Source organism: Macrotis lagotis, chromosome 2 (genome assembly GCF_037893015.1).
Source record: "Macrotis lagotis isolate mMagLag1 chromosome 2, bilby.v1.9.chrom.fasta, whole genome shotgun sequence".
Lineage (NCBI taxonomy): Eukaryota > Metazoa > Chordata > Mammalia > Peramelemorphia > Peramelidae > Macrotis > Macrotis lagotis.
Window position 1 is genome coordinate 223,862,446 of NC_133659.1, and position 7,167 is coordinate 223,869,612.

Genomic DNA, 7,167 nt, shown 5'->3' on the forward strand with positions numbered 1-7,167 from the left:
ACTTGAAAAGTTTATTATTTGCTTTCTGCCCAGTATTTCCATTTCATTGCTCTCATTGGACCATTTTCACTAAAGATGCAAAAGGAGACCCCACAAGACTGAATGAAAGCTGGCTTGTTTTTCTGTGTTTCATGGTTACCATGGCCAAAGAATTCACCCCCCCAAGTTTCCAAATTACTTAATTATATGAGATTCTCCATATTTTGCTTCTTGAAAATCTGGCTCAGTTCATTGGCAGAACCACATGCAAAATATTTGATATTGGTAAAACTTGCCAGAGCTTAAGTTCTTCTGGTACAGCCTTAGAAAACCCTATGCCCTAGTAAGGAACTGGAGTAAGGCTTAAGGCTTTATGGATATTATAGAACATGCTAAAGTTTGCAAACCATTTTCCATACATCATTATTTCACATCAGCCTCTCTTGAAATATATCAAGTCCTCATCCTTGTCTAAGACTCTAAGTAGGGGAATCAAATAGATATGATCTCCTTTGTTCAATTTTCATAGGAAAGAAGGCAAAGACTGGTGCTCCTATAGCAGTGTCCTGGACCCATAGCTCTATAGTTTTGCTAGGACAAGAATAACAGCAGGAAAGAGAATGAGAATCTATCCTATGTCAGAAAGGTCTTTCAGCCCAAGGAGGGAGTAGGTCTCATGCTCAGAGATCTGGGGATAAGGCTTCAACACTGCAGAGTGGAGTCAAGGATATTAGAAGTGGCCTCTGCCCTTTGGCACTATCTGATCTCCTAAAGTATTGTCCATCTGTAGTACATGATGTATTCACTGTTCAATTGTCTGTTACCTCCTGAGTTCTGAAGCCAGAATTGAAGAGGAAGGTGGTCTTGACGCTTTTCCTCATCCATTTGCCTAACATGGTAGGATCTTGTCCTGTGAGGCAGGCATATTTAATCAACATTTCTTTTTGATTCTTTCGTCCATTATTGGGACATGGGATTCCAGTTCTATCACTTGTCCTGTATCCTAGCATCAGAGAATCAGAATGTTGGAACAGACTTCAGAGAGGATTTAAACCAAGTACTTAAATAAGAATCCCCTCCATAAAATCCTCATGAAATCATCAGATTTGTCTTGAAGAATTCCCAGATGCATGGTATAAGATAGGCAGCATTGAACACAGAGCAAAAAGTTCCAAATTTGAGTCTGTTCCAATTTTTAATTAGATAGATGACTTTGGACAATTTCCTTAACCTCCTGAGCCTGCTTTCTCACCTATAAAATGGGGAGAAAAATCCTTGTACCATTTACTTCATGCAGTAGTATTGTGAAGAGAATGCCAACTAAACACTCATTTTCATTTCTTCATTCAACAAGTATTTATTATATTACCTATTAAGCTTAATTCACTGTGCTTAACATGGTAAAAAGGAAACAAAAATGGTATGGCTAGACAAAAATGAAACAATTCCTATCTTCCAGGAGCTTACATTCTACCAGGGTGACAGTATGTACATAGATAAGTCAATTCAAAAGATTCAAAAAAATGTTACCAGGCATTCACAAACTGGAGGGTTGGGAAGGTGACCATTGAGTTAAGCCCTGGAAGGAGCTAGGAATTCCAGGAGGTAAAAGTGAAGAGCAAGTGCTCTTCAGGAGAGAAGGCCAGAGTGGGAAGCAAGAGAAAGTGCCTGTGTACTGGCATGGAAACAAGCTGGAATGTTAGAAGAATAACAAGTGGAACAGTCTGCTTGGAATATAGGTTACGTGAGGAAGAGTAATATGAAATCAATAGAGAAAGACAAACTGGAGACAGAATGTGAAGGACTTTAAATGTCTTATTGAAGAACTTGTATATTTTCTTAGAGGCATTAGGGAATCACTAAAGCTGCTAAAGGGACTGGTCACAACTAGATTTGAGAATATCAATTTGGCTGCTGCTACTGCAGACCTGTTCTTGCCACCATTTTTGTTGGGATCTGGAGGAAAAATAATTTATCTTCCCATTATCCTTTCATAGTTAATGGTTTTGTGTGTACTACTGAAGGTAAGACAGGTAGATGAAATGAATGCTTTGTATAAATGAATATTGAGAGTGAGGTATGCTCATCTTCTATAGGCATTCTAAAAGTCTCTGAGACAAATTCAGTAGTAGACAGGACAATAAAATTACGTACCTTATTCTTTTCCACGTGGTTTTGATTTCTTTTTCTTTTTCTTTTTTTTTAGGTTTTTGCAAGGCAAATGGGGTTGAGTGGCTTGCCCAAGGCCACACAGCTAGGTAATTATTAAGTGTCTGAGACCGGATTTGAACCCAGGTACTCCTGACTCCAAGGCCGGTGCTTTATCCACTATGCCACCTAGCCGCCCGGTTTTGATTTCTTCTATGTAAATATAAAGAGAATATAGAATAATATATAAAATGTTAATATATTATAAGAATATTAATATTATTCATAATAAATCATTAATAATAATATAACATTATAATAGCAATATTGTTCTAGAAAATAATGCATAGTATTAACATAGAATAAAATCTATATTATAATATTCTATATATTGTTAGTCTATAATATAACTGGTTATTCTATATAGTTTAAAGAATAAATTATTTGTATATCATATAGATTATACTATTCTATATATTATATAATATATGTGTAATATACTTTTCTATATGATATATAGATTATACCATTTTATATGTTATATAGAAATACTCTATATTTTATAGGATATATGGTTCTATATGATTCTATATCTTGAAAGCTTTTCATTCTACAGAGTGTAGAGATTATGATTATTCAATGATAATATCCAATCAATCAATAAATATTTATAAAGTGCTAATTACATGGGTCTGGTATTTTCATTTTTATGGATTGATGTTACAATGGAAAGGTTGTGCACAACATTCTGTCCATAGCAATTATTCCAGTTCCAATACTTTATTTGTTAAAAATCTGAAAGATTTGTGAGGTTTGTTATCTGTTAATTTATAAAAGAAAAACAAGAAGGGGCGAAGGGTACTTGGTCCCAGCTCTAATCCTCTTCTGTCCTCCTCCTCTCCCCTTCTTCTCCTCTCCCTGATTTCTACTCTTCCCTGGCTAGCCCAGTGGATGCACAGACTAGATCCAAAGAAGGTAAAGAGGCCACATTGTGGGGACAGACCCAGGGGTCCAGGAAATGAGCAAGATCAAACAAGAGCAAGAATTTTGTCACTGCTGCTGCTGCTGCTGCTACTGGTTTTATTTACAGAGCTATAATCAGCATGAATTCTCCCTTCTCCTGCTTCTTAAATACCTTTTCATTTTCCTCTGTGTTCCTAATGTTTAACAAGAAACAATGAGTGAAATACAGGGGGCTCTGAACATAGAATGGAGTGATATTCCATTCTATGTTCAGAGCCCCCTGTATTTCACTCATTGTTTCTCAACTATTGGAAAATAAGATTTCCAGTTCTTTTCATCTTGTTGAAAACAATGATGGCATTAGCCTGTATTTTTCATACTAAGCAAAAATGGATGTCCTGGGGAGGCGAGCTAGACCCCTCACCATGGTCATTAGGTATGTCCTGAAAGTAAGGTATTGCCATATTTTCTGTAACAGACTGCTATTTATGGCAAAGGCTATTTTTGAAGGTCAATGGACTCCTCTGATAATCTGCTAAAGCTTATGGATGCTGTCTCAGAAAAATAAAAGATGCTAAGTTTTAATTGTAGATGAGCAAGATCAAAATAATAGTTTGACACAAAAACAGTTCAGTTTGTTTCTTCTCCATATAGAGGTATGCTAGGGAACTTGCTTCTGAGAGAATCATGATGACTTGTAAGGAAAGAATTTTGGAGACATGATGGAGCATGTATAAATATTCTGTAACTAGTTTTGATTCACTAACCCTGTGCTAGAATAGAGGCTCTTCAAATCAATATGGAAACATTCACAAAGGTCTGTTATATCACCTTCATTTCTTGGGTGTGCTGAGAAACCATGTATAAAGTCAATGGTCTTCTCTCCTTGGAGGTCATTGGTCTGAGTTATAAGGCCACAGTTCTTGGACCTTTTGTTTGTTCCTTTTCCTGGGTGAAAGAAGTGGAGTCCTGTACCCTGATCATCAGGGGGCACTCTAATATCTCGACTTTCCAGAGACTGGGTTCTACAGCCTGAGGATCAAGGAGTAACCTTTGGTACTTCAGTCTGTAGTAGAAGAAATATTGAACAAAGAAAAATGTTATGCCACATATTTAAATAGCTCCAATTTTGGGCAGCCTATGGCCTTTATACTGAAAGTTGTCTTATTAGAAGGGGAGATTGGCACTCCTGTTCAGTATATTTTGATATTCAAATATATTTGAAGTTGGAAAATTAGTATATTTTGATATTCAAAGATACTCAAGTATCATAAGATACTTGAAGTTGGCAAGCCAAAGCTGACACTAGATGGTAGAGTGGGGTAGAGCTCCAGCCCTGAAGTCAGGAGGACAGGAGTTCAAATCCGGCCTCTGATACTAGTAGTGTGACCTTGGGCAAGTCACTTAATCCTGATTGCCTTGCATCCAGGGTCATCTGCAATAATCTTGAGTCATATCTGGCCATTGGACCCAGATGGTTCCAGAGGAGAAAGTAAGGCTGTTGACCTAGCACAGTACCCCCTCACTCAAATTCAATTCACATGTGTGTCATAGCATCACCTCCCAGATGTCATGGTCTTCTTCTAAAAACATAGAACAAGGGGCAGCTAGGTGGCGCAGTGGATAGAGCACTGGCTCTGAAGTCAGGAGTACCTGAGTTCAAATCCGGCCTCAGACACTTAATAATAATTACCTAGCTGTGTGGCCTTGAGCAAGCCACTTAACCCCATTTGCCTTGCAAAAAGTAAAAATAATAATAATAATAATGATAAATAAAATAAAAACATAGAACAAGTATCATCTCAATGAAAGGGGATAAATACCAACCTCCAAATTCATTACAAAATTCTTACCAAAAGGGATACTGATGTAAATCCACTGAGATAACAAGACTTACTTCAATTCCTTCCTCTAATTCCTCCCTTACCCCTTTCCCAGCATGTACATCATATGTAACTCCCTTTACCCTTAGTGGCTGCTGCTGTTATCAATCCAGTTGTAAGTATGTTGGAATTGTCCCTAATTTCTCTATGCTGCTCTTTTCCTATGATGCCTATCGTCCTGATGTCTGCTGCTATTGATTTAGCCCAAGTACAACACTCTTAACTGTCCTTTTCTTCTTTGCTTTGCTGAGTTCCCTGGATGCCCCTTGTAACTGCAACTGCCTTTACTCATTCTCTCTCTCTCTCTTTTAATTTTTGCTAGATTTCTTCAAGAGATCTAGCCCTTATTACTGTTTAATTTATTAACTTCTTTACTTGTTACTTTAATAACCATATAATAAACTTTGTCCCCATAACTCTGAATCAAGAGTCAATGTGGGGAATTCTTTCCTGGCTTTCCAAAGAATCCAGTAGTCTTTCTCCTCTTCATCAAGACTAGCAGGAGGACTTATCTGGGGGTCATATAGTATCTAGGAATGGACTTAGTGGGATTAGTGCTATCTAAGGAGTAATTTAGGTTTTGAACTACTCTCCTAAAGATCATTGTTCATTCTCAAAAAGGACCAGTGACATTAGGAGAATGAAATCTTGAATTGAATTTAAGCGAGGCAGAGCTGTGCAAAATCTTCATACACACTCTTTCTTCCAGAGTTGTCAAAGTCCAATGGCAAGACAAAAGTCAAGAGGATTGGTGATGGCCCAAGATGCAGTGGGTAACTTTGATCTTTCCCAGGTCTCAGTGTGTCTGAGATAACACCATTCAATGACTAAGGACCAGGTGAGAATTGAAAGAAAAGCTGACCTAATTTGTCATCACAAAAGTAACAATTTGGGAGAGGAAGACCCTCAGACTTTCTGATCAGAACAGAAAACAATTGCTATTTATACTCATTCTAAGGCATAAAAATTAAACAATGAGTCACAGAGGCTTGGATTGGGAGTTATTATTGGTTATTCAATGGAAGGTCAAGGGAAGAATATGAGTTGAAGGAATTGTGGGAAAATTTTATATTAGTTCCAGCTATATCTTCTTTGTAAAAGCTATTTATATATGCACAAATGAAATAATATTTGTAAAAAGTACTTGATTTTCTATCCAATGTTAAGTGGTCAATGGTTTCTAACAATGGGAGGGGAATGGGGGGGTGATGCAGGAAACAGCCTACAGTAGCTAGAGTTGATAGTGGTAAAAAAAAAAATGAGAAGCAAGACATTCTGACCCCCTAGAAGCCTGTGGGGAAATGTAACAAGCCTGGTTCTGGGAGAGTCAGAACACTCATAATATATAATCTTAGCCAAATAGATATATCTTTCTAAGTATCTAGTAAGATGCTATTTTTTCCAATCTGCAATAATATATTGCACAGTTTCTACCATTTCATTGCAAAATCTCCATCAATCAATAAATCTGGGCTCCTTAAGGCTAACCTTTCTGTCATTTTCAGTGGCAGTTACTTCATTCCAAGTTGCTATTAAAAAACCCTGTTTCTATAAATGAATCTGCATGACTCAGTCATTTGTTCAAGGCTTATTTGTCGACATATTGTTTGTTGAGTTCATGTGGATATTGCCCACGGAGCACCTTTGGATTCCACTCTTGGATCTCAGCCACTTCACGAGTTCCATCTGGAAATAAACCATCTTCAATTACAATTGACAGATCCAGTGGCATATACCTGTTGTCATCCTTTACTATGACTTTGTGAAGGAAGATTTCTTGATTCAAAATAATTTCTGTAAATTTATAACCTGTTTATCATGTACCCTGAGATTATCTGTCAAACCTCTCCATTCCTTTGGACAAGGAAGTATTAACCTTTATGTAACTACTTTGGGATCATGAACTTTGTGTTTCATCACCATCTTCATCATCTTCATCATCACCACCATCATCATCATTACTATTATTATGTCATTCCATTCCTTTTTGATGGGAGAGTGCTTAATAAAGAAGTCCTCTCAACAGCAAGTTCTGTTCTCTATTAAAATGTGAGCTCCTCAAGGGCCGGGATTGTCTTTTGTCTTTATTGATATCCCAATGCTTAGCACAGTCCATCATTTTTTAGTTGTGTCTAACTCTTCCCAACTCCTATTTGGGGTTTTCTTGGCAAAAATAATGAAGTATCTTGTCATT

The 7,167-nt window shown here is 37.1% G+C and overlaps 1 long non-coding RNA gene across 1 annotated transcript; it reads left to right on the top strand.

Moving 5' to 3' along the window:
* Positions 1-1,048: 1,048 nt before the first annotated feature.
* On the top strand, positions 1,049-6,939 carry LOC141511461 (uncharacterized). The gene is made up of 3 exons (XR_012475339.1): positions 1,049-1,112; positions 5,683-5,811; positions 6,479-6,939. It is a non-coding gene; the product is annotated as an uncharacterized LOC141511461 (long non-coding RNA).
* The last annotated feature ends 228 nt before the right edge of the window (positions 6,940-7,167 follow it).